General features: G+C 44.7%; 1 protein-coding gene across 1 annotated transcript in view; it reads left to right on the top strand.

The window, feature by feature from the left end:
• The first annotated feature begins 1,568 nt into the window (after positions 1–1,568).
• Positions 1,569–26,805, top strand: part of SLC26A5 (solute carrier family 26 member 5) — a 129,166-nt gene continuing 103,929 nt past the window's right edge. Inside the window, exon 1 of the mRNA XM_077468999.1 lies at positions 1,569–1,698. The gene's annotated coding sequence lies outside the window, so the exon portion shown is untranslated. The remainder of the gene's footprint in view (positions 1,699–26,805) is intronic.

Raw genomic sequence — 26,805 nt, 5'->3', positions numbered from 1 at the left:
GGGGCGCTGTAAATGTTACATGTTCCAGCTCCTGCCTCCAGACCCCCCTCCCCCCACCCTGACAGCGTGGAGGCAGGGGCGGGATTGTGGGCGGAGCCATGATGGGTTGTGGGCGGGGTCAAGGGGGCCCCATCAGGTAGGCTGTATGGGGCCCCATGATTTCTAACAGCGGCCCTGGTCCTGCATATAGATTAGGGGCCAGGTGCATGGATCTGGGATGGGCCGCCACTGTCCAGAAGGGCAAAATACAGTACTGGGATCAGGAGGGCACAGTACAGGTTCTGGGATGCTTCCTGGGGCACAGCCATCTCAGGACAGCTTAGTAAAAAGCGTGACTGTCCCGGCAGATCCGGGACAGCTGGAAAGTATGATGTAATGCAAGATTAACATGGTGCCCCCATGCACCTGGGGCCCCTGGGCAGTGCCCAGTGGTGCCCATACATTAAGACAGCCCTGTATAGAGAGAGAACATATATTAAACTGCTATATACAGTATGTATTTCTCATATACTCTTCCCAAAATATTCACTAGAGGTCTCAATAATTATGTTGGGTGATCTGGATGACACTGAGGAGTTGATTTATTGAAACCAGAGTGCCGGTTCACACTTGTGCGATGCGGAAACCCTGCAAATCAACTGCGGGTTCCCGCATCGCACCTGACTCGCATGGCAGTTCACGCTGCCATATGCGAACTGCCGGGAGTGTAAATAAATACATTGTTAATGACACCCCCATTTCAGCTTGCATATTGCACTATGAACTGACAGTTCGGACATTAATCGGATTGCATGGGTGTGAACTCCGATTCTGGTGCAGATCAAAAAAAAAGTCCTGTCTGAGTTTGGTCCAAATGAGATGCAATATCAGCCATACTATTTGTATGGCTAAAATTGCATCGCACGGACATCGCATGCAGTGCGAATCCACAGAGCGCACATATGTGAACTGGCACGAAGAGTGCAAAATCTAGTGCAGCTCTGCATAGAAACCAATCAGCTTCCAGGTTTTATTGTCAAAGCTTAACTGAAAAAGCTGAAGTTAGAAGCTGATTGGCTGCCATGCACAGCGGCTCCAGATTATGCACTCTTTAGTAAACCCCCCCTCAGCATCAAACACCCACTTAAGTGAACGCAATGCAGAGCCCTTTTGGTTTTTATGGTGTTAATAAAGATTTTATTTCCAGTCAGTAATGGTTGAGCTGCTATATAATATATACCTGGAGAGTATTTGTATTATCCAGGCTTTGGAGCAATTCTCTATTTCTTGTACAACCGAATGTAAATTACACCTCGGTGTGTCCTGTACATTGCTGGTAGCCGGTGCAGTGTCACAATGACACAGCTACTACACAGGTTGACCTGCATGGAAATGCCACCACCAGACAACCCGGGGTGGGCAGAGTTAAACCCTCCCGGGTAACCTTTTAACTGACGAACGATGCATTGTGGGTATTGTAGTCCATGGAGGCACATCTTTCTGCTATTACCGAAGCCTCAGAACTACGAGTCCTAGCATTCCCCGGAAGAGCTCTTCCATTTGCGCAAGCGTACTGGCGTCCTATCAGCTGCTTCTCCCATTTCAAGGAGCTGATAGTTGCTCAAGTCACAGCAAGAAGGTTGCAGCTGTTGGATTGGAAGCTCGGTGCAGCATTAGGAGCCATTGGGTTGTCAGTGGAGGAGAGGACACAACACAGAGGTGAGTGACCTGAGGGGCCTGTATTAGAGGGGGAGGTCACACAAGCACCAACTGAAACCCTGCAGCAGCCTGTGTAATGTACACTGCCCTGACTGCAGCCCAGGGTGAGGGTGTATATGGGGGTAAGTATTTATATATAGAAGTGTGGTAAGTGGACCTCTGACAACGAATACATATCACTGTATACAGCAGCTGGACCTATATATATATATATATATATATATATAATATCATTTTTATCATCGGTCCAGTCACACTTAACTCCGTTATCAGTCCTGTGCAGGCAGGAGAAAGCGTCGTTTCCTCACCAATCACATGCCTCGTCACATGTCTGATGAAGGGGTTCTGCGCGGCTCCGAAACGTCGCACTTTCTTGTTGGTGATGTGATCGTTCTTCAATAAAGGACCGTTTGGACGCAATTTGAGGATCTGTGATGTACTGGCGAATATCTACACCTGACCGTATATTTTCCCAGCTGCAGATTGTTGTAGACCCCTGTATTTTTTAGATCAGGAACGTGTGCGAGAGTGATATGGAAGATCACCAATCGCACTGCAACAGGTGGGAGGCTGATATTATTTCGTATTCCTGATATTCGTATGTTATCCCGTGTACTTGTGTTTTTAAAAGTATCCCGTTCTCGTTTTCTATTTCTTCCTTTTGTGTGATTTTTCTTGGTGATTCTGCATGTCCCCTAGTTTTTCTAGTTCAAACTGACCCCACCAGGACATTGAAGCACATCCCACCCCAGCGTTGTCAGTATTCTGGCTGGACTAAGAGAACAGCCTACCTGTCCAATGAGCGGACTTGTGCTGACAACCCCTGAAAGGTGAAAGCTGACAATTTTTCTGGCCAGGAAGGTGAAGTACGCAGTATTAAACTGAATGGGTTGTCTTACAAGGTGAGGGTTCACATATATCCTAAAACACAGGTGTCAAACTGGTGGCTCTCCAGCTGTTGCAGAACTAGAAGTCCCATGAGGCATTGCAAGGCAGTTACAAGCATTGCAGAGGCATGATGGGACTTGTAGTTCTGCAACAGCTGGAGGGCTGCCAGTTTGACACACCTACCCTAAAATATACAGTTGGGTAAAATTGAAGGTGAAACATCTGCACAAGGGCTGTACTTACATTTACAATGCCTTGAAAAAGTATTCATACCCCTTTGACATTTTCCACATTTTGCCATGTTACAAAAAAAAGTAAATGGATTTTATGTGATAGACCAACACAAAGTGGCACATAATTGTGACGTGGAAGGAAAATAATAAATGGTTTTCAAGTGGTGTGCGTTTTTTTTTTTTTTTTTTTTTTTTTTTTTTTTTATCTGAAAAGTGCGGCGTGCATTTGTTTTCAGCCAACCCCGAGTCAATATTTAGTAAAACCACCTTTCACTGCAATTACAGCTGCGTCTTTCTGGGTATGTCTCTACCAGCTTTGCACATCTAGAGAGTGACATTTTTGCCCATTCTTCATAGCAAAATAGCTCATGCTCTGTCAGATTAGATGGAGAGCATCTGTGAACAGCAATTTTCAAGTCTCTTGCCACAGATTCTAAACTGGATTTAAGTCTGGTCTTTGACTGGGCCGTTCTAACAGATGAATATGCTTTGATCTAAATCACTCCATTGTAACCCTGGCTGTATGTTTAGGGTCATTAGCCTACTGGAAGGTGAATCTCCATCCATGTCTTTTTCAGGTTTTCTTCTAAGATTGCCCTGTATTTGGCTCCATCTATCTTCCCATCAGCTCTGACCAGCTTCCCTGTCCCTGTTGAGGAAGCGCTTCTCCACATTATGATGCCACCACCATGTTTCACAGTGGGGATGGTGTGTTTGTTTTCTGCCACACATCGGTTTGCTTTTAGGCCAAAAAGTAAAATTTTGGTCTCATCTGACCAGAGCACCTTCTTCCACTTGTTTGGTGAGTCATCTACGGGGCTTCTCGCAAACTGCAAACAAGGCAACTTATTGCTTTCTTCCTGCCACTCTTCCATAAAGGCCAAATTTGTGCATGACTAATAGTTGTCCTACGAACAGATTCTCCCACCTAAGCTGTGGATCTCTGCAGCTTCTCCAGAGTTACCATGGGCCTCTTAGCTGCTTCTCTGATTTATGTTCTCCTTGCCCGGCCTGTCAGTTTAGTTGGATGGCCATGTCTTGGTAGTTTTGCCATACTCCTTTTTTTTTTTTTTTTTTTTTTTTTTTTTTTTTTCTTTCCATTTGCGGATGATGGATGGTTCAAAGCTTGGGATTTTTTTTTTTTTTTATAACCTAACCTTGCTTTAAACTTCTCCACAACTTTATCCCTGACCTGTCTGGTGTATTCCTTGGCCTTCATGATGCTGTTTGTTACCTAAGATTCTCTAACAAACCTTTTTTGAGGGCTTCATAGAACATCTGTATTTATACTGAGATTACGTTACACACAGGTGGACTCTATTTACTAATTAGTTGACTTCTGAAGGCAAGTGGTTCCACTAGATTTTAGTTAGGGGTATCAGAGTAAAGGGGGCCGAACACAAATGCACGCCCCACTTTTCAGATATTAATTTTGAAAATCATTTATCATTTTCTTTCCACTTCACAATTGTGTGCCACTTTGTTGGTCTATCACACAAAATCCCAATAAAATACATTTAAGTTTTTTTGGTTGTAACGTGACAGGGGATTGTCTGTTGACAGACGGTTGTCCTAAAATCTTACAGTTCGTATTCTCCTTTTGACAATTGTTGTCCAATTTTCCGCCAACAAATGTTGTAGGAAATTGTTAATGTAGTAAAGTTTCGGCGGACGACGGTTTGATGTCAGATTATCATATAGTCAGTACACAAATCCATCACAAGTCGAAAGTACAAACGCGCATTCTTGGAATCGGTGCTCACCAAACGCAAAATGAACAGAAGGGGCCCAAAGGGTGGCGCCCAAGAGCTGAAATTCCTCGTAGTACGTCACTACGTTCGTGTTTGTGGTACGACAATTGTGTAAGTTTAGTATGCAAGACAAGATCCTGGCACACGCCCTTAAGACAAAAATCAGACACTTGTTTGGCCAACAATTGTACCGTGTGTACAAGGTTTAAGAGTGCCAACTAGGCCTGCCCTTTCTGCCCCCCTCCTCCATTCTTAAAAGCTGTACTACAGCAATGAAAAACGCACTTATCTTTGGAGGAGGCAAACCTTGTTCGTTCACCCATCCTCTATTCATAGACCATGTTATATTGCTGAAAGCCATAGTACAGCTTCTATGAATGAAGGAAGCAGGCAGAAAGGGTGGGTATATAGCCAGCTCTCTTGATGAGTGCCTATGACAGATCCAATGATTGTCTTCACCACCCACGGCACCAGAAGCTTATGGCTGCGTTCGGGGGGGGGGGGGGGGGGCGCAGAGGATTTCAGAGTTTCTTCTGAGTTTAAAGGTTAAATGGGAACTGGTGCACTGGCTTAACTGCCAAATTCAGCTGTGTGGGTGATACCATGCATATCTATTTACTTATAAAGGCTGCTGGCACGAAACTCTAAGCTGCTACAAAAAGATAAACTGCTGTATGTGGGTTGAGTGACAGTGTGAATGAGCCCAAAACACATATTAATACCTGTAATCAATTATTTTTATTTTTTATTTTTTTTTACTGGTGCCATTTACACCGAATGTTTACCTCCATTTAGGTGCAGTCAGCTTAGCTGTGTTTAGAGAAAATAGAATTCTGGGTGCCCAGGAAAGTCCATTCACACTGCCATCGCAAACATGCATTTATTTTTTTGCCTCTAGTAAAAATGGGGAACCAGCTAGCTAAGTTATGGAATTTTTTGTGTGTGTTTTTTTTTTTTTTTTTTTTTTTTTTGTATTTCTAATTAATAAAATTATGAATTTTGTATCTGGCATGGGGACAATAGCCAGCCAGATTTGATATTCATATGGGAAATGCCACCTAAATGTTAAAGTGGTTCTAAAGGGGACCCCCCATGCATGCTTTACGGGCACTTGGGGGGCAGGAGCGCTGGTGACGGATCCGAGAAGAGGAGTATTGGGGCCGCTCTGTGTAAAACAATTGTGCAGTGCAGGCAAGTATAACATGTTTGTTATTTTAAAGGAATAAATCCAGCATTTACAATCGATGTAAAAGCCTGGCTGGTTGCAGTTGTGATGGGTGTCATGGACCTGAAAAGGATTTCTCCTAAACAGAAGAAGAATCAGCACAAGGGACACATCCTGCAGGCTGTATGTTACATCCCTTGTGCTGATTTTTCTGTTTTTCATTTTAACTACACAGAATCAGAATGCTAAATCTTCTCACAAGTGCAACGTTCACAACTCAGAGTGGTAAAATTTCCCTTTTTATTTACGGATATCTAAGCCCCAAATCGATGTAATATGTATCAGCTTTATAAAGTGGATATTTAGGTTCCAAAAAAAAATAGGCGGACAGGCTGTATTTTTAATGCAGAAGTCTCTTCTTCATCTCTTCTGCATTAAAAGCTACATACCAGACTGTCTGCTCCTGCAAGTGCAGTTCACAGCTCAAATTTTAGCAATACAAAATCTGACGGAACCCCCCGAGCAAGCGCAGGCGTAACTTCCTCTTGGTCTGACCAATGACAGCGGCCGACAATGGAGACCTGTAAGCCACACCCTGACATCTTCTTTGTGAGTTCCGGAGATAGTGCAGTGAAAAGAAATCTCAAACAATCTTATCAGCTTAACCACCTGCCTTCAGTGAATTATAAAACGTCTCCTCTGTAGAATGTGACAGTACGAGATCCTGCCACTGTAAAAACATAAGTATTCTCAAGAATACAGTTTGAGGGGCTCCAGAATGTCAGTTCTCCTGTGTGTCTCTTGCCAGAAACCTGCAGGCCGAGTGTGCAGGTGTTCACAGCCTTATAATCTAGGACCTAACAATAGTTCAGGGCTCCATCCTAGAGACAGGTGCTCTCTGTATAGGAGTCAGGGGGACTCCAATCCCTCCTCGGGACTCTGAGGCTGCACAGGGCAGCCAGAGCATGAACATCTGCACAGTGCAGGGGCAGTTGGTGACAGAGCAGCAAGGATCTGGAAGAGGTATAGATTTTTTTTTTTTTTTTTTTTTTTTTTTTTTCCTCTCTATGGGAGCTCTGAGGTCCTGTGTTTGGTCTGGAGGACAAAGGCAAAATGCCTGAGTAGTGGCGCTGCTAGAAAGTCACGAGGCTGAACCTTGTTTATGTTGATAGTGGAAACCCTGGTTTGGGAAACTGATTGATTTACTGTATGAACTTTTTCTGTTGTGTTAAGAAAAGTGGGCTAGCAAAAGGGCCGGTTCACACTGCAGGCGAGGCGACTCCGACTTGCCTCGCCGCGACCTGCCGCGGCCTCAGCGGCGACTTGCAAATGACTTCTGTATAGAAGTCAATGCAAGTCGCCCCGAGGTCGCCCAAAAGTAGTACAGGAACCTTTTTTCTGAGTCGGAGCGACTCGAGTCGCTCCTCTCAGAACGGTTCCATTGTACAGAACGGGGGCGACTTGCGAGAGCGAGGCGAGTCGTGTCGCCTCGCATCGCCCGCTGTGTGAACCGGCTCTTAAAGTGATTGTAAAGGTTTGTTTTGTTTAAAAAAACAAAAACAAAAAAAAACACGTTATTCTTGCCTGCTCTGTGGGTCTTGCACAGAGCAACTCCAATCCTCTTCTGAGATGCCCTGGCGGTGCTCCTGGCCCCTCTTCTACATCGGGTGCCCCCACAGAGCTTTTCATGGGGGCACCCATGCAGGTACACTCACAAGTCCTGCTGCTGCATCCAGTGACAGACCGCAGGAGTCAGCCAATGGCTCCCACTGCTATCAATCTATCCAATGAGGGTGGACAGCAGCTGGAGTGTTTGTAGTTCAAACCAGCAGAGCAGTTTAGGATGACAATGCTGCTGCTCCATATATACAGTAAAATCTGGTACAGCTGTGCATGGTAGCAAGTTGGCTTCTAACAGCTTGTTCAATAAAGCTTTGACAAAAAAAAACCTGGAAGCTGATTGGTTTCTATGCAGAGCTGCACAAGATTTTACACTCTCTCTAGTTTTAGTAAATCAACCCCTGAGTGTTACTCTAGGATGGGATGTGTGCAGGTGAAAATAAACTGAAATAAAGCCTAAGGCCCCTTTCACACATGCGGACAGTATGTCCGTATTTCATCCATCCGTTTGCGCATGAAATACAGACATGCATGCATCCCCATGGGATAGCGGGTGTCCGCGGATGCACATCCGCAGACACCCGCTATCGTTCGCCTCCGCTATGATCCGATTCTGCAGGCGGAGGAAAATCCTATTTTTCAATCCGTCTGCAGAGCGGATCGGATGAACACGGACAGACGGTTCATACGGAAATCTTCTACTGCAGGGCTGGCTTTACCTGCACAGCGAGCTTTCATTTTACTTTTATGGAACTTTATTCTAAAGGGAGGCATGTATCACACTGTTTGACTCTGTCCCCTGCCTAACCCTCCAGGACATTTTGTCTATACTTTTTTTTTTTTTTTTTTTTTTTTATCCCCACCATAAGTGTCATTCTGTAATTAGATACTTCTACTCTGTGAGTCTATATCAGTGATGCGCAAACTGTGGCTCGCGGAGCTCTCTGATGTGGCCCTTGACCTCAAACTAGCTATAACTAACTATCCTGCGAGTTTGGTGCACGTTTTTTTTATTTTTTTTTTTTGGTGGTTGTAAAATGTTTTTTTATGACATTTCCCACCCCACCCCCCTCTACCAACCACTAGTAAAGGGTTAGGGGTTGCAATAGTGCGCCCCCCCCCCCCCAATCCAGGGGGCCCGTGCGGTTACCAAATCATTTCATTTCACTGTGGCCCAAATCACTTAAGTGGCCCTTGCTCTTCAAAAGGTTGAGCACCCCTGGTCTATATGGTGCATGTAGGACCTGGATTTCACTTTGTGTAGAAAGTCCAGCTTATGGAATGAGGATAACTCTGTTGATCAGGAACTGAAGAAAGGGCTTAGCATGTCCAAGTGCTCTAATCTCTCAGACACTTTGCAGCAGTAATTGCAACTCGAACAGCTGCCTTCAGCATAAAATTTTCAGTGCTACAGCATTTTAAGAACTCAAACAGTGGGCACGCTAGTTATAGACTACGCTTACTATTATAAGATTTAATTTAGAAAAGTTTGCTTGGCTGCCTCAGATGTATAACTGCTCTGAAGAGCTGCATCACCAACCCGATTATGAGGCCCATGGTATAGTTGTGAAAGCTGATGGGGCAAAGTTTTGGACTTTTTAAGCCTCATACACATGGTCCGATTGGCCAACAGAGTGTCTGATTCTGGTCAAAAGGGCATGTGCCAGGATCTTGTCTTGCATACTAATGGTACACAATTGTCGTGCTACAAACACAAACGTAGTGATGTGCTACGAGGAATTTCAGCTCTTGAGCGCCACCCTTTGGGCACCTTCTGTTAATGTTGGGTGAGCATTGATTCCGAGCATGCATGTTTGTACTTTTGACTTTTGTGTGACGAATTTATGTAATGACCATATGAGAATCTGTCAAGCCGTTGTCTACCAAAACTTTACTAGCCTGTCATCCAACATTTGTTGGCCGAAAATTGGACAACAATTGTCAAAAGTAGCGTACTAATGGTAAGGTTTTAGGACAACAGTCTGTCAACAGACAATTCCCTGCCAAAAACGGTACATGTGTACAAGGCTTTAGTGAACAGAGAAATTTTATATGTATATATTAATGATTTTTTTTTTTTTTTTTTTTTTTTTTTTTTTACTGTTGACTTATTGGCACCTTTTTTTTAGTGCAAGAAAAATGCAGTCTGCAGTATCTGACCATCTCTTGTATCTCTTACTTAAACACACTGCTAATAGTATTAGCAAACTTTCCATTCGGTGCACCTCTAGCAGATATGATACAGGAGATAGTCAGTCAGAGACTGCAGACATGATACAAGAGATCAATGCAGTCTTACGAGTGCCCGGATCAGAGCGGCGATCTCCTGCTGTGTCATAGAGCTGGATTGAAATTTCCTGGGCTGGGCGGCCGCAGCAACAACATAATCCTGCCTCCTATGATGCACATCACTGATTCAATTTCCCAGCATTGGATCAGTGTGCTGTCTATCACAGGAGGCGGGACGTTGTTACAGCCTGTACTGTACATCGGAGTGATCTCATTGTTAATGGGTATCGGTCAAGAGAAGGGTACAAAATAATTTCCAGGTCATTAGATATACCATGGAACACAGTGAAAGACAGTCCTTGTGAAGTGGAGAAAATATGGCACAACAAAATTGAAAAGACAAAAAGAAAACTGGTCAGGGAGGCTGCCAAGAGGCCTACAGCAACATTAAAGGAGCTGCAGGAATATTTGGCAAGTACTGGCTGTGTGATTGTACAACAATCTCCCATATTCTTCATATGTCTGGGCCATGGGGTAGAGTGGCAAGACGGAAGCCTTTTCTTTTCAAGAAAAACATCCAAGCCCGGATTAAGTTTGCAAAAACACATCTGAAGTCTCCCAAAAGCATGTGGGAAAATGTGTTCTGGTCTGATACCAAGGTTGAACTTTTTGGCCATAATTCCAAAAGATATGTTTCTCCTTTAACCTTCCAGGGCGGCACACCTGAGAGATCAGGGCTCCTCCCTACAGGAAACACAATCACATGACAGCTTTATTATAAGTCCCCACCCTCCCCCTTAATCCTCAGTATTGATTGTGTTTCTCCCGAACACAGCGGCATGTTTGTTTATTTCCTAACCGAGCGACCGGGAGGGTATGACGGTCCCCAGTTGAGACAGGTTTTAGGGAGGCCAGGGAGGGCTGAACTAACCTGTAAGGCTTGTCCTTTCTCACAGGTCGCCCCCATGTCAGCACCAGCGCGCTGGCCGCGGGGAGTGCGCGCCATCGCTGAGGCTGTTTGATTCCACCTGCCTGCTCTCCACATTGCTGATTACAGAAAGTCCTGTCTTTAAAGCCTCACTCTGAGTTGAGACCGCATCACAGGAAGTGGGCGGAGCTGAGATCACAGCACAACCCCAAAGTGGTGACAACACCAGGAAGAAGTGTGGAGAGCGGCGTAGAGTGCAGAGCAGGCAGTGAGAAGTGGTCGGCTGGCTATACCTGCCACACCAGCGGTATCAGCAGCCCAGGACCCTGCTTACCTCCTCATGGAGCAAGAGGAAGGGAAGGCAACTACTGCGGGCAGATCCAGGTCGGGGCCCGGCGAGTACAACCAACCCCCCCCCCCCCTCCCCCCCCCCCCCTGGAAATTTCTCATCTATGCAAACAGAAATGTTGGCAACTGTTAAGGCCTTCCGTGATGCCGCTGAGCAGTCGATAGCCCAGGGCCTTGAGACAGAGGAGCTCACCCCTAGAGAAGGCACATCTTCCCAGGAAAGCCTCTCTGGAGGGGGACCTAGTGCCCTTATCCTACCCTCACAGTCCCTCCCTCTTGCCCAGATAGCCGAGGAAGATGGGGTAGGGGGATTTGGATAGCCTAGTTAGGTCTGAACACAGCTCGGATGCAGAGCTGGATCCAGACCAACTAAGTCAGACGCAGGAAGAGTTCAGGCCAAGGAGACACCTCTTCACAGTAGAGGATCTGGATGGACTCCTACAGGCAATATATGCTACTGAGGAGATCCCAGAAACCCCTAAAATAACCTCTGTACAAGACAAAGTATACAGAGGGCTGGGTAAGGCTCTCTCCAGGGTATTCCCACTCCATCAGTCTCTGAAGGATCTTGTCCTACAGGAATGGAAGAAGCCTGAAAGTCTTATCCTTGTCTTTTTGTGATGTAAAAAAAACCTGACATTTTAACAGGGATGTGTATACCTTTTTATATCCACTGTAAATTGCTGCTGGGATTCTGAGTTGGCATTTTTTTTGCCACATGTGTTTAACCACTTCAATACAGGGCATTTTCACCCCCTTCCTGCCCAGGCCAATTTTCAGCGCTGTAACATTGCCAATGACAATTGTGCGGTCATGCAACACAGTACCCAAATGAAATTTTAAATTGAGATCATTACCACCCAGCCCCCCCCCCCTCAAATAGAGCTTTCTTTTGGTGGTATTTGATATCACCTCCTGCTTGGTTTTATTTATTTATTTTTTTGTTGCTTTTTTTTTTTTTTTTTGCGCTAAAAGTTATAGCGCCTACAAAATAGGGGATAGTTTTATGCCTTTTTTTTTTTTGGTCAGGACTGTGATATTGCAGCGGACATATCGGACATATGCACGGATTACTGTAAAAATGTCACTGTCAGGGAAGGGAAGGGGTTAACACTAGGGGCGATCAAGAGGTTAAATGCTTTACCTAGGGAGTGATTCTAACTGTGGGGGGAGGGGACTGATTAGGGGAGGTGACCGGTGTCCCTATATACAAGGAACACAAGGTCTGTCTCCTCTCCCCCCTGACAGGACCTGGATCTGTGTGTTTACACATACAGATCCACGTCCCTGCTCTAAGACAAGCAATTGTGGGTGCCTGGTGCACATTGCAGCCGCTGGGCATGCACATTGGCTCCCTAATGACGCGGTGGGCTCGGGATGGCAGCTGTCATATTACTATGCGCGGGATGGGAAATGGTTAAAAAATCATTTCAGCTTGAAGATTATGTAAATTCCCCAATATTATGTTTTCTGGAAGCAAAAACCCTAGAGAATAGTGGTAGTTCCAATATTGCTACAGCAGCTACACACACTGTAGCTGCTGACTTTTTAATAAGGACACTTACCTGTCCAGCGAGCCCGTAATATGAAGGTGAAGATCTAAAGGTACACATAAGGCCAAGGATAAACCCAAGCTTAACTTGCCACCAGCCTGCAGACAACCAAATAACCAGTCTAACAGCATGCATTAAAAGCAAAAGTGTCCCCACAGTAGAGGTACATGCATTCTGATAGGTGAGAGCAGGTGGACAGAAGGGGAGCCACCCAGCATATAGCACAATGGCTCCAAACGTGTCTGTGTTACCTGACCAAAAAATATGACTGATCCAAAAAAACGCCAAAGAATGCATGTGCCTTCTCTGTGGGCACACTTATAAATTTAGTGTTGGGTACCTAAGATCTAAAGGGCACAGTCTGCTGCCCTGTGTTCCAGCATATTCAACACAGACCGAGCAGTGTCAAAGTCCCAGTGATTCCGTATCGTCGCTACTCCAGCCATTTACTGGCATTCATAGCAAGTGTGATCTGCTTTACAAATAGAGTGGAAACTTGTGAGGTTCACTTGCGAGTTCATTACCACATGCTGGCTTTCATAGGGCGAGTAAGGAAGATTTGCTGTTTCAAGGATCTGAACTACTGCTGAAGAAATCCCTGTCGAAAGAGACATTGGACATTGTAGGAGCCAGTGCAACAATTACAGTGCCTTGCAAAAGTATTCGGCCCCCTTGAACTTTTCAACCTTTTGCCACATTTCAGGCTTCAAACATAAAGATATAAATTTTAATTTTTTGTGAAGAATCACCAACAAGTGGGACACAATTGTGAAGTGGAATGAAATCTATTGGATATTTTAAACTTTTTTTAGCAAATAAAAAACTGAAAAGTGGTGCGTGCAAAATTATTCGGCCCCTTTACTTTCAGTGCAGCAAACTCACTCCAGAAGTTCAGCGAGGATCTCTGAATGATCTAATGTTGTCCTAAATGACTGATGGTGATAAATAGAATCCACCTGTGTGTAATCAAGTCTCTGTATAAATGCACCTGCTCTGTGATAGTCTCTGGGTTCTGTTGAAAGCGCAGAGAGCATCATGAAGACCAAGGAACACACCAGGCAGGTCCGTAATACTGTTGTGGAGAAGTTTAAAGTCGGATTTGGATACAAAAAGATTTCCCAAGCTTTAAACATCCCAAGGAGCACTGTGCAAGCGATCATTTTGAAATGGAAGGAGTATCGGACCACTGCAAATCCACCAAGACCTGGCTGTCCCTCTAAACTTTCAGCTCAGACAAGGAGAAGACTGATCAGAGATGCAGCCAAGAGGCCCATGATCACTCTGGATGAACTGCAGAGAACTACAGCTGAGGTGGGAGAGTCTATCCATAGGACAACAATCAGTCGTACACTGCACAAATCTGGCCTTTATGGAAGAGTGGCAAGAAGAAAGCCATTTCTCAAAGATATCCATAATAAGTCTCGTCTAAAGTTTGCCACAAGCCACCTACCTGGGAGACACACCAAACATGTGGAAGAAGGTGCTCTGGTCAGATGAAACCAAAATCGAACTTTTTGCCCACAATGCAAAACGATATGTTTGGCGTAAAAGCAACACAGCTCATCACCCTCAACACACCATCCCCACTGTCAAACATGGTGGTGGCAGCATCATGGTTTGGGCCTGCTTTTCTTCAGCAGGGACAGGGAAGATGGTTAAAATTGAGGGGAAGATGGATGCAGCCAAATACAGGACCATTCTGGATAAAAACCTGTTGGAGTCTGCAAAAGACCTGAAACTGGGACGGAGATTTATCATCCAAAACAGCAAAATCTACAAAGGAATGGTTCACAAATAAACGTATCCAGGTGTTAGAATGGCCAAGTCAAAGTCCAGACCTGAATCCAATCGAGAATCTGTGGAAAGAGCTGAAAACTACTGTTCACAAATGCTCTCCATCCAACCTCACTGAGCTCGAGCTATTTTGCAAGGAAGAATGGGCAAGAATTTCAGTCTCTCGATGTGCAAAACTGATAGAGACATACCCCAAGCGACTTGCAGCTGTAATCGCAGCAAAAGGTGGCTCTACAAAGTATTAACACAAGGGGGCCGAATAATTTTGCACGCCCCACTTCATTTTTTTTATTAGTTAAAAAAAGTTTCAAAAATCCAATAGATTTCGTTCCACTTCACAATTGTGTCCCACTTGTTGGTGATTCTTCACAAAAAATACAATTTTTATATCTTTATGTTTGAAGCCTGAAATGTGGCAAAAGGTTGAAAAGTTCAAGGGGGGCGAATACTTTCGCAAGGCACTGTATCTTAAGGCACTGTGTCGCAGAATGATTGTGAACTGAGAGGGCATCCTTGACCCATTGTCTGACAACCTGTATCCCTTCTGTTGGGAGAGAATAGTTGAACTGACTGTAGTGAAATAGGCTTCAATAGAGTCCTAAGCTTTTGCGAACGTTCTGATCAACCTAAAACTGGTGAGAATGATAAGACTTCTTACCTCCTTATGAAGAAACTTGTCTTTTTGCTGTGTGCTAGAATTGGAATATCATTGAGGTATTGGTGGATTGTAATACCTCAGTCCCTGAGCAGTGCTATGGCTGCTAGAAAGATTTCCAAGAGATGCAACTAATAGGAACATTTTATGGCGATGTGAAGTTTACCGTATATACTCGAGTATAAGCCGAGATTTTCAGCCTCTTTTTTGAGGCTGAAAGTGCCCCCCTCGGCTTATACTCGAGTCATCGCTGTCTGCCCGCTCGATCAGCGTGTCGAGCAGACAGACAGCGGCCATTCTATAATTCAAAAGCCGCGCCTCCGGCTCCGCCTTCGCCTGTGATAGGCGGAACACTGAATTTCCCAGCAGCCTGTGTTCCGCCTATCACGGACATCGTATCATCCTCGTACTACGGACGAGGATGATACGATGTCCGTGATAGGCGGAACACAGGCTGCTGGGAAATTCAGTGTTCCGCCTATCACAGGCGGAGGCTTTTGAATTTTACAATGGCCGCCGAGGCGCCGACGAAGAGGGCACGGGACGGAGGCAAGGCACGGCACGGCACGGGACGGGACGGGACGGAGGCAAGGCAAGGCACGACACGGGACGGAGGCAAGGCACGGCGGCAAGGCACGGGACGGAGGCAAGGAGGCAAGGCACGGGACGGAGGCTCGGGACAAAGGCTCGGGACACAGGTAGGCTGGACACACACACACACACACACACACACACACACACACACACACACACACACACGGATGGAGACACACACACACAGGGATGGATGGATACACACACACACACAGGGATGGATGGATGGAGACACACACACACAGGGATGGATGGATGGATGGACACACACACACACACACAGGGATGGATGGACGGACACACAGGGATGGACGGACACACAGGGATGGACGGACACACAGGGATGGACGGACACACACACAGGGATGGACAGGCATGTCTCACCCTCGGCTTATACACGAGTCAATAAGTTTGCCAGTTTTTTTGGGGGTAAATTGGGGGCCTCGGCTTATATTCGGGTCGGCCTATACTCGAGTATATACGGTATGCCTTTTTAGGTCACTGGACAGCATTTAGTCTTCAGGAAGAACTGAATCTGAGATGGTCTGCAGAGACCAATGTTGAATTGGTATCTGGAGATAATCATGTTGAGCCTCCAGTTGATTACTGACCTCAAGGGTTTTTTTTTTTTTTTTTTTGCACCAGAAAGATTGGGGGAATGCACACCTCTGAACCTTTGAGACACAAGCCCTGTAGTGATCACCCCCAGTAGGTGGCAGTTGTACTGGAACAGGATGCTTTTCTTATCGCACATCACAGGATACAGAGCCATAGTAGGTACTATGTGGGTTATAGGCCACCTTCAGGTGATGGACCCTGGCACGTCCTAAGATAAGAAGTGCACTCTCTATACCCTTCTCACTACTGGGAGTATCTTTTTTTTTTTTTTTTTTTTTTTTTTTTTTCGCCAGTGTCTAAGGTGTTGGTCACAAGTAAAGCTGTGCTAAGCTCCACTGGAGCATTCCTTGCTGGGGCTAGCCATGCAGCCGGATCCATTCAAAGTGTCTTTTAGGCCGAATTGAATGGTACCCTGGCCTCGTGTCCTAGGAAACGAGATTTTGCCTGTAAACGCTTCTCTTTTTATCCAGTACTTTTGGTAGTAAGGCCATAAAGTTTTACTGGCGGTGGTGCTATTAAAGGTCCAGGAATGTGGGTTTCCTCGAATCCCCAGCGCCTGAAGGTTTTAACGGAACCCACCGTGAAGGGTGAAGATTGGATCTGTTGGTTTTGCCACAGAAAACCCTGTGGCGGGAAAGGTAAGTAGAGTTTTTCTAAGAAATTTTTAAATTTTCTTATGAATATCTCTTTTAAGTTAGTAAATGTTGTCATGCTTATGTGTCACCACTGGGGCTGTATAGAGCACATACCTTCTCACTCTTCCTCTTCAGAGAGCTCACGATGTGTCCGGAGCAGAAGCTTCCATTTCCTCCAGGCAGCAGTAGACCTCTGGTAAGTCTGGAGGGGGTGGGGGTGGCACTAGTCGGCGGCTTCCAGGCTCTCCTCGCCATTATCTCCCTACTCTGTAAGATCCCATAGGATCAGAGGCACGTGCTCATACGGGAAAACTTTTTTTTTTTTTTTTTTTTTTTAAGAGAGGGGGGGCTATAGGCGACGGATGGGGTAGGGCTTAGTGTGGCATTGGCGTCCTTCAGCGCCCATCGCGAGAAAGAGTGTTTGTTTTTAAAAGCACTAGTGTTATTGCTGCAAGCTGCGGAGGGACACAGGAGCGTAGAGGAGTATGAAAGAGGTTGGTGACACAAGCATTCTTTTTGACACATTTACTATTGCATCGAGCTGAGCATTAATAGCAGTGGCTGGCTATTGCACAAGCAATGGATGCGATTTCTTCTGGTAGTACCTCTGCTTTGTGCATCGGGCTATATTCAGAAGAGGAGGTTCAAACACCCCCAAAAAAGGAGCTAAAAGGGTCTCCCTCAAGCTCTGGAAAGCCTACTCTTGAAATGGCATCCTCCCCCTGAGTGAGCACCGGGGCCATGAAATGTTTGCAACTGTTTTCAACACTGCAGCCCTTGTTCATTTTTACTTTTTCCTCAGCCATGGTAGGTTTAATAAAAAAGTTAGCAAATTTTAATCACATCCCAGTGTGGTCAAAATGTGACAGGTTCTCTTCCATTTTCCTAAGACCCTCAGACTGAGGAACTAGGGACAGGAGAAGATTATTCACACAGGGGATTGTGGTGAGGCTGATGACTCCTCTTCTTTGGTGTCAATTGCGGGAGAGTAATCTTTCACAATCTGTAAGATTCTTGGTACAATTTCTTGCTGTATAATCCGCTCTGCATTTATGTACACTTAACTGAGTGTTTGGTTTCGCTAAAGACTCCTCAAGCTGTGCATGCTTTTTTCCTGTCCATTCTTTGTTGGGAAAAATGTTTTTGTATCTGGAGGATCTCCCAGATAAGCATTCTTTATTTTATTACATCAGGGTACACAGAGCCATAGTACTTACTATGTGGTTATAAGGCCACTGATAGGTGATGGACACTGGCATGCCCTAAGGCAAGAAGTCTACTCCCTGTATAACCCCTCACACTACTGGGAGTCCTCAGTTTTTTCACCAGTGTCTAAGGTGTTGGTCACGAGTAAAGATGTGCTGTGCTGAGCTCCACTGGAAGCTTCTTTGCTGGGGCTAGCCATGCTGAACGGATCCGTTCTGATGTCTTTTCATGGGCTAAATGAATGGTACCCGGGCCTCATGTCCGAAGAAAAAAAGTTTTGCTTGCGAACGCTTCTCTTTTAGAGAGCTGCACCCTGGGATCCAGTACTTTTTGGTAGTAAGGCCATAAAGTGTTGTGTGGGGGTGTTTTTTTTTTTTTTTTGTCTTGTTTTTTGTTTTTACTGGCAGGGTGCTATCGCAGGTCCAGGATTGTTGTTAACCCAAAGTTCCCCTGTTCTTGAAGGTTTCGGAGCCCACCGTGAAGGGTGAAGATTGGGTTTATCTCAGATAACCCTGCTGCGAGGAAAGATAAGGGAGAATTTCTCAGGAATTTCTCCTATGTATAATGCTGTCATGCCTGTGTCACCACTGGGGGCTGTATTGAGCACTCGCCGACCTGATGCTGGAAACAGCGCAGAAGCCTTAATTTGTCCTCTGGCCACGAGTCGATCCTCCCGGTAAGAAAGGGGGGTCTGATTCTCCTCCTCTTGCGCCCCCTATGTTGATTTTTTTTTTTTTTTTCCCTCTTCCCTTCAGATGATTGATATGCCAAAGCAGTTTCCTTTTAAAAAAAAAAAAAAATTGATACAGACCGAGCCCCCACCATGTCTGCTGTTTCACAGGATGCCGCTCGCAAGGGAAAACACTTTCCTTTGAAAGGAAAGGGGGGCATAATTCGTGTGGATGGGGCGTGGCTAATGGAGTCAGACACCGGCCACATGTGCAGGAAATTGTTAAAGCAATGTATGTGAAGCTGCTGCCTGGCAGGGACAGAGCAGGAGGATGGCTTGTTTCAGGTTGGTGACACAGGCATTTCCCTTTGACACATTGTACTTGCCAGGCTAGGATTAATAGCTAATGGCGCTGGACTATAGCCTTGCAGTGTACATTCCTTTGCTGGTAGTGCCTCTGCTTTATGCTTCAGGCTATGAGTAGTATTGGGACCAGGAACTCCTCTAAGTTTTTTTTTTTTTTTTTTTTTTTTTTTTTTTTTTTTTTTTTTTTCCTAAAGGGGTCAATGGTTTCACAATAAACGAAATCCATATCCAAAAGAATGTAATCCTCCTTTTGAGAGGGACGCGGCTGGTCAGATTGATCCATCAGGGGGAACTGGTGTTGCAGCTGCGCTAGACACTTCAGTCCCTGTATATATCGCACAGGAGTGTGGTGTGTGGGTTTTTTTTTTTTTTTTCTTCTACCATTTGTAATTTGGAAAGAAGATTGATGCTATGATGTCTTTCCATAGTGGGGCTAAACATAGCAGATTCCCATCTAGTGCTTAGGACCTTCTTATTGAGGTGCAGGAGGCTGGGGATCAGGTAGATCTTTCCAAATATTTTGAAGATACTTCTATATCCCCTTCCGAGGATCCTAATATAGGAGTAGCATCACAAGACAGGTTGCTTGTGCACTCCCTTACTAAATTGGTTTGTTCAACCTTTTTGCTGCCTGCAGCGCAGGCTCTTGAGGAACCCACCTCTAATTTGGGTTCATTAGAACCTCCCCCATCTGGCGATGTTTTTTCCTATTTTTGCATGGCTAAAAGGCTTATGTATTCTGAATGGGAACATCCGGATAAACAATATTATCCTCCTAGGAAATTCTCCTCCAGTGAGCAAGAATCTCACATGTCCGGTGGATAATGCGCTGATGTTAAAGGTTCCAGCCAATAAAAAGTTGGAACTTCTTTCTAAAAGCAATATGTCTTTAGCAAGTTCAGTGGTGCAGCCAGTTCTTGCTGCAATTAGTGTATCCCAGTCCATTAAGGAACAGTTTGTGGAGATACTTAAGTCTGCCTGATCAGCAGGCCCAATAATGGGCTGGGGTATCAGACGCACTATGTTTCACAGTAGATGCTATGAAAGATTTTATAATTTAAGCCTCACGGCTTATGCTTGGACTAGTGCATTCCCGCAGAGTTCTATGGCTGAAAGCTGGTCAGCCGAAGCACCCTGTAAAAAAAAAAAAAAAGCTCCTAGCCAGTTTTCCCTTTTTCATGGTGAACGGCTATTTGAAGAGGATCTGCATAAGATACAGCCAAAGGATTTCTGAGAAAAGCTCTTTTTACCAGTAAAGAAGTTCAAATAATTCTCCTTTTTTAAGAGTGCTGCCTCTCCTGTGTCAGGGGCAACAGCCTCTAGGCAGTCTCGACAGCCTAAATTGTCAAGTTCAAGGGGAAGACCCCAAGGGCAGCACCAGGGTCAAAAGAGATCTTGGGGCAGAAAGCCCACAAACTAGGATGCTAAAGTCTCCTTATAAAGAGATGGGGGGGAAGGCTCCTGCATTTCCCAAAGATCTGGCAGGAACAATGTCAAGACGGGTGGCTTCTGCAGTTTTCTCTAGGTTACAGCTAGAGTTCCGAGAGTTTCTATCTCCTCATGTTTTTTTTTTTTTTCTAAGGGCAAATGTTCACAAGGATCTAGAGAAAAAGAAGTCTCTCTTTCTGGCTCTGGATCATCTATTATCCCAGTTGGTGATATCAGAGGTTCCCTTAGTGGTATAAGGCACATGTTTTTGATTCAAACCTTTTACGGTTCCAGAACCAAAAGGAGAGGTAAGACCCATTCTAGATCTCAAAGATCTGAATTGGCACTTAAGCATCTGATCCTTTCGCATGGAGTCAATCTGGTTGTGTCCATCCTGCAAGGAGGGGAGATCTTGGCTTCAATCAATATCAAAGAAGCATATCTCCACGTGCCAATATTTCCCACTCACCAGAAATTTCTGCACTTTGAAATATTAAATCATCATTTTCAGTTGTGGCCCTGCCATTCAGTTTAGCCAGAGGCACCACGGGTGTTCTGAAAGATTCTGGAGTCTCCTTTAGCCAGATTAAGGGCCCAAGGCATAACGGTCCTAGCCTATTTAGACGATCTACCTTTTAATAGATCATTCAGTCTCAGGTCTAAACCAGACTAGATCCAAACCTTGGTGTGGATCCAGGGGTTGGCACCCCAGGAAGTATGTCATAGGCAGGATCCCTGATTTCCTGCAAACGGTATCTGAAATGAAGCTGGCCTTGACTTCTATCAAAAGCCAGATGCCGGCCTTGTCAGTGTTTTTTCAATGGCCTCTTTCTTCCCAGTCTTGGTACTTGGCTTATTCAGGGGGTAACATGGATTAATCCCCCCATCAAGGCACCTCTAAACCCTTGAGATTTAAAATTGGTCTTATCGGCTTTGCAGAATCCAGCCGTTTGAGCCTTTACGAGAAATTCACTTCATTCTTTTTGACAAAAATAATCTTTCTGGTTGCCGTTTCTTCTGCTAGAAGAGTATCGGAACTAGAGGCTCTGTCTTGTAAAGAGCCATATTTGATCATGCATAAGGATAAGGTGATTTTATGTCCTCATCCTGAATTCCTACCAAAAGTGGTAACAGGTTTTCATTTAAACCAAGGTATCTAGGGAAGAGAAGGCCCTACGTTCCCTTGATGTAGTAAGAGCAATCGGAGTCTAAAGGCGACTGCTCTGGTTCTCAAAATACATGTTTTGTTTGTACTGCCAGAGGGTCCAAATTGTGGACAGACAGGGTCAAAATCCACTATTTTCCAAATGGATTCATCAAGTGATTGTTCAAGCTTCAGCTTAAAGAAGAACATTCTTCCTTCTGTTAAGAGCACACTCATCCAGGGTGATTAGTGCCTCTTGGGTGGTGCATCATCAGGTCTCTATGGCTCAGATCTGTAAGGCCGCGACTTGGTCTTCGGTTCATACTTTTATCAGATTTTATCAAATCGATATTAAAGGTCATGAGGATATTGCTGTTGGGCGCAGTATGCTGCAGTATGAGTCCTCTGGCCTCCTGTTTTTTGTTGTCTCCATCCCTTCAGTTGCCATTGCTATGGGACATCCCACATAGTAAGTACTATGGCTGTGTCGTCTGATGGAAGGAAAGAAAACAGGATTTTTAAAACAGCTTACCTGTAAAATCCTTTTCTTTGATGTACATCAGGGGACACAGAGGTCCCTCCCTTCTTGGTATATACTTGCTTGGCTACAAAACTGAGGACTCCCAGTAGTGGGAGGGGGTTATATAGGGAGTACACTTCTTGACTTGGGGCATGCCAGTGGCTCTATAACCCACATAGCAAGTACTATGGCTCTGTGTCCCCTGATGTACGTAAAAGAAAAGGGTTTTACAGGTAAGCTGTTTTTAAAAATCCTGTTTTTTCCATTCTAAAAAGTTTTCACACTTTATCCTAGTTAGAGAAAATTCACTAAGTGGGGTATACCAGTAACTAACGCTACTATAGCCTGTGATGATCCGGGGTGATTAGGTTCAAGTGGTGCATGCAGTTATCCAGAAACTTGCCACTCCAGACTGTTTTAGGGCATGGCAGCTCACTTTTTTTATTTAAAGGGAACGAAAGTTCAAACAAACAGTAATCTTCCCTTGCAGGGGGTTCCACCATCACTATAAACAAACGATAGCCTCCTGGCTTACTCACTGTCGGCTTCATGCTGCTTTGGTTGCAGGCTACACCTGCATGCTTCAGATGTACACACAGACTGCCACCTGCAGTCTTAGACTCTGAGACCTCCTGTCTCTTTCTTCTGGAGCCAGGTGTGCAAGTAGTATTCCTGCCAAAATCAGGCATACACTGCACATATGCACCTGTGACATGGGGTCGCATCTCCACAAGCCTTTATGAGTAAGTTTGACTTGTCTGGCAGACAATACTCAAATCCAGTGGATAAAAGGTTGGAATTCCTATTAACCACTTAAGCCCCGGACCATTTTGCTGGCCAAAGACCAAACCAATTTTTGCGATACGGCACTGCGTCGCTTTAACTGACAATTGCGCGGCCGTGCAACGTGATTTTTTTTTCCCCCCATAAATAGACATTTCTTTTGGTGGTATTTGATCACCTCCGTGGTTTTTTTTTTTTTTTTTTTTTTTTTTTTTTTGCGCTATAAACCAAAAAAAGCGACCATTTTCAAAAAAGCAAAATTTTTATTTTATTTTTTTTTTTTTTTTTTTTTCTATTATAAATATTCCTAAAAAATGTATAAAACATACAAAATAATGGCGGCAATCCATATTATATTATATTATATTATATTTTATTTTTTTGAGTCCGCAATCGGACTCGCGGAGGTCCTGGCCAGCGGCGTGCACGTGATGTCATGGCGACAAATTTAAAGGGACGTACCTGTACGCTTATTTTCCTGTCCCTGACATTCTGCCAATGTACATCGGCGTGCCCCAGTTGGGAAGTGGTTAAGAGGGGAAAAAAAAACCTTTTTTTTTTTATTTATTTTTTTCCTCTGGCAGGTTGAGTGTTTCAGCCTGCGCTGACAGTAATTGGTTAAAAACTGGTTTCTCAACGATTAAGGTTATCCTGCTCAGCAGGTCCAGGAGGCAGCTTTATGTTTGCAATAGTTGCTATGACAGATTGCACCTTTGCTAAGCGTCATGCAAGAAGCTCCTGGCTAGTCTTCCCTTTTGCGCTAAGACGGCTATCTGGGGATATTTTTGGATATATCCAAAGAATTTCTAACAAAAGAAAGATACCCCTTTTTTAACTTTTTTTTTTTTTTTTTTTTTTTTTTTTATGTATGTGTATATCTCTCTATCTCTCTCTCTCCTCTGTGCCAGGGGCATCAGCCTCCAGGCAGTCGTGACGACCTCCGCTGTCAGGTTCAAAGGGTAATCCTCAAGGTTAACCCCAGGGACAAAAGAGGTCTTGATGGAGGAAGCCTACAAGATACTGCAGCCTCCTTATGCGGAGGTGCCCCCGCTTGCTCAACAGGGAGAATTCTTCTGCAGATCTCGGATCTGGCAAAAGGAATGTCAAGACGAATGCGGGACTTCCTCAATAGCTTTGATGTACAAACTGAAGTTCCAAGAGTTTCTGTCTCCTCGTTTTCTCAGATCAAACGTACCTAAGGATCCAGAGAAATCTTTCTCTCTAGCATTGGACCATCTTTTGGCAAAAAGTGTTCATGGTTGCCCCCATGTAAGAGCAGAGATTGGGGTTTGGTTAAATTCAAATGGACATTCTAGATCTCAAAAATCAAAAATTCAATTGCTGAATATAATCTCTCCCTTTTTGCGTGAAAATGCATATCTCCATATGCCTATTTCCTCGCTCACTAGTAATGTTTTATTTCAAAGTAGAAAATCTTCTTTTTTCAGTGTGTAGCTCTGCTTTCTGATCTAGCTGCTACACCTTGAGTACAAGGTTCTGGCTCCTTTTGTAGCCAGATTGAGGGCCCAAGGTACAGTATAACGATTATGGTTTACCTCGGATTCTCAACCTAAGAGGAATCCTCTTTAAAACACGAAGATACTTGTGTCTGATCATAGGTACACCCAGAAAAGGGTATTCATACCCCAGGCTAAGATCAGTGCCATAAAGGACTCGTTTAGGCAGTCGAAGCAAGATGTTTTTCCCCTATTCAATTTTGCGTGAGGTTGTCAGGAAAGATGGTGGCTTCATTCAAGGCCGTTCTTTATGCTTAGTCTCATTATATACTGCTGCAAAGCAGTATCATATCGGCTTGAAACAGAATTCAAGCTCTACATTCCCAATGTGTCTGAATCCAAAGCCTACAGCCACATCATCCTGAGAGCCTACAAGATCGAGCACTAAGCAGGGTCGGGTCTGGTTAGTACCTGGATGAAAGGCCGCTTGGCAATACCAGGTGCAGAGCAGGCAGAACACTTGGTTCTGAGAGACTGGACGTTCCGTTTAAGGTATTGTCTTGCTAGGAGTCAATCCGTTTATGCCACAGCAATGGCCTATATTAATCACCAAGGAGGCACAAGAAGTTGTGGGGCCCAGAGAAAGGTGAATCTTATCCTATCGACAGTTTTTTCATTCTAGGAATAGAACATTGGCAGGTGGACTAGTTGAGTCACCTGCAGTTTTTCCTGGGAGAATGGTTCCTTCACTCCAATATCTTCCTGTCAATTTTTCAAAGATGGGGCATCCCAGACATAGATCTGTTTGCATCCAGGATCAACAAAAAAAATTATAACTTTGTGTCAAGAACCGCTAGCATGCGTAACGGATGCCTTGCTATTCCTGTGGAATTGGTTCTCACTGATTTGTGCATTCACTCCTATTCTGCCTGCATCCACAACTTCTTCACAGGATCAAGCAGGAAGGGAAGTCGTTGATTCTTGTGACCCCCAGCGGGGTCCTGGAAATCTTGGTATGCAGAGATCGTAGAGATGGCAGTAGGGAACCCATGGACCCTACCTTCACGGCCAGACCTTCTCTCATAAGGTCCGAAGTTCCATCCTACTTTACAAATGATAAACTTAATGGTTTGGCTATTGAGGCCCACACTCTGAAGAAGCATGGGCTGTCAGGTTTGGTAGTTTTCTACCTTGGTTTATGCAGAGCCAGCCTCCATGGTTATACATTATGGAGTCTGGAAAACCTATTTCTCCTGGTGTGAAACCAGGAGCTGCACCCCAATAAATAAGTCTAGGTAGAGTCCGACCGGCTCTCCCTGTCAGCGCGAACCGAGGAATGCCTTTTACTGACACTTCCTGGTTCATGCTGTGATTGGTCACAGCTGATCGCGTGGTAAGAAGGCTCTGACAGAGGCTTTCTTATCACGATCAGAGATGCGGCATGTCCCACTGACTCGCCGCACTTCGTGCCCCCATGGGCGCGTGCTGGCATGTTATCCTGCTGGATGTCATATGATGCCCAGTCAAGATAACAGAACCACTTCCTGCAAGTCTTTCTGCTATAGGCTGGGCGGGAAGTGGTTAAAGACGACTGCTCAGATTCCAAAAACTGATGGGTTTTTTTATTCGGGGTGCCTGCAGGTCCTAAAGGACAGGCAGCATCGAAATCTACTATTCTAAATAGATTCGACAAGTAATCATTCAAGCTCATGGTTAGAGGTAGATTCCACTCTCACAAATCAAAACGCACTCCTCTAGGGCTGTTAGTGCTTCCTGGGCAGTGCATCACCAAGCCTCCATGACTCAAATCTGTAAGGCTGCAACTTTGGTCTTCAGTCTATACATTTACCAGATTCTATCAAATAGATGTAAAAGGTCGGGAGGATATCGCCTTTGGGCGCAGGGTACTGCAGGCTGCAGTATTAGTCCTCTAGTCTTATTGCCCTACTTTTTGTTGTCTCCCTCCCTTCAGTTGGCATTGCTATTGCTACTACTATGGCTCTCTGTCCCGTTATGTACGATAAGAAAATAGGATTTTTAAAACGGCTTACCTATAAAATCCTTTCCTTTTGAAGTACATCACGGGACACAGAGCCATAGTAGTTAACGTGGGTTATACAATCCTATTTTCTTCTCTTGTTCTTCTAGAATATTTGTGCAGGTAGAAGACTAAGATCAGGGGACAACACCAGCTGTAGCCCTGTAGAAGCCGCAGCCAAATATCTGTAAAAATTTTCACCAAGACATGGCAAAAGTGTAATGACTTGCAGGGCTGGATGGATACACCCTCAAAATTACTTCCCTTCATCCTGCGTACAAGTCTTCTTAAGTAATTTGTAAAAGGAGGATTGAGATCTCTGTGATGCCATGGAGATGCCGGGAAAGGATGAATAAAGACGTTTTATGGGTCAGTTGAAATTAAGCTGGGACCTTTTTTATTTCTGGATGCTTTTTATAGAGAGAACAGTTAATTCTCGTTTTCCAAAATACACAAAATCGGGCCATCCATATTAACCATCTTA

This window comes from Lithobates pipiens, unplaced genomic scaffold (genome assembly GCF_037356315.1).
Source record: "Lithobates pipiens isolate NorthernLeopardFrog02 unplaced genomic scaffold, aLitPip1_a1.2 Scaffold_8, whole genome shotgun sequence".
Taxonomy (NCBI): Eukaryota; Metazoa; Chordata; class Amphibia; order Anura; family Ranidae; genus Lithobates; species Lithobates pipiens.
The sequence above is the reverse complement of the archived record's forward strand: the minus strand, read 5'-3'. Positions and strand labels throughout refer to the sequence as shown.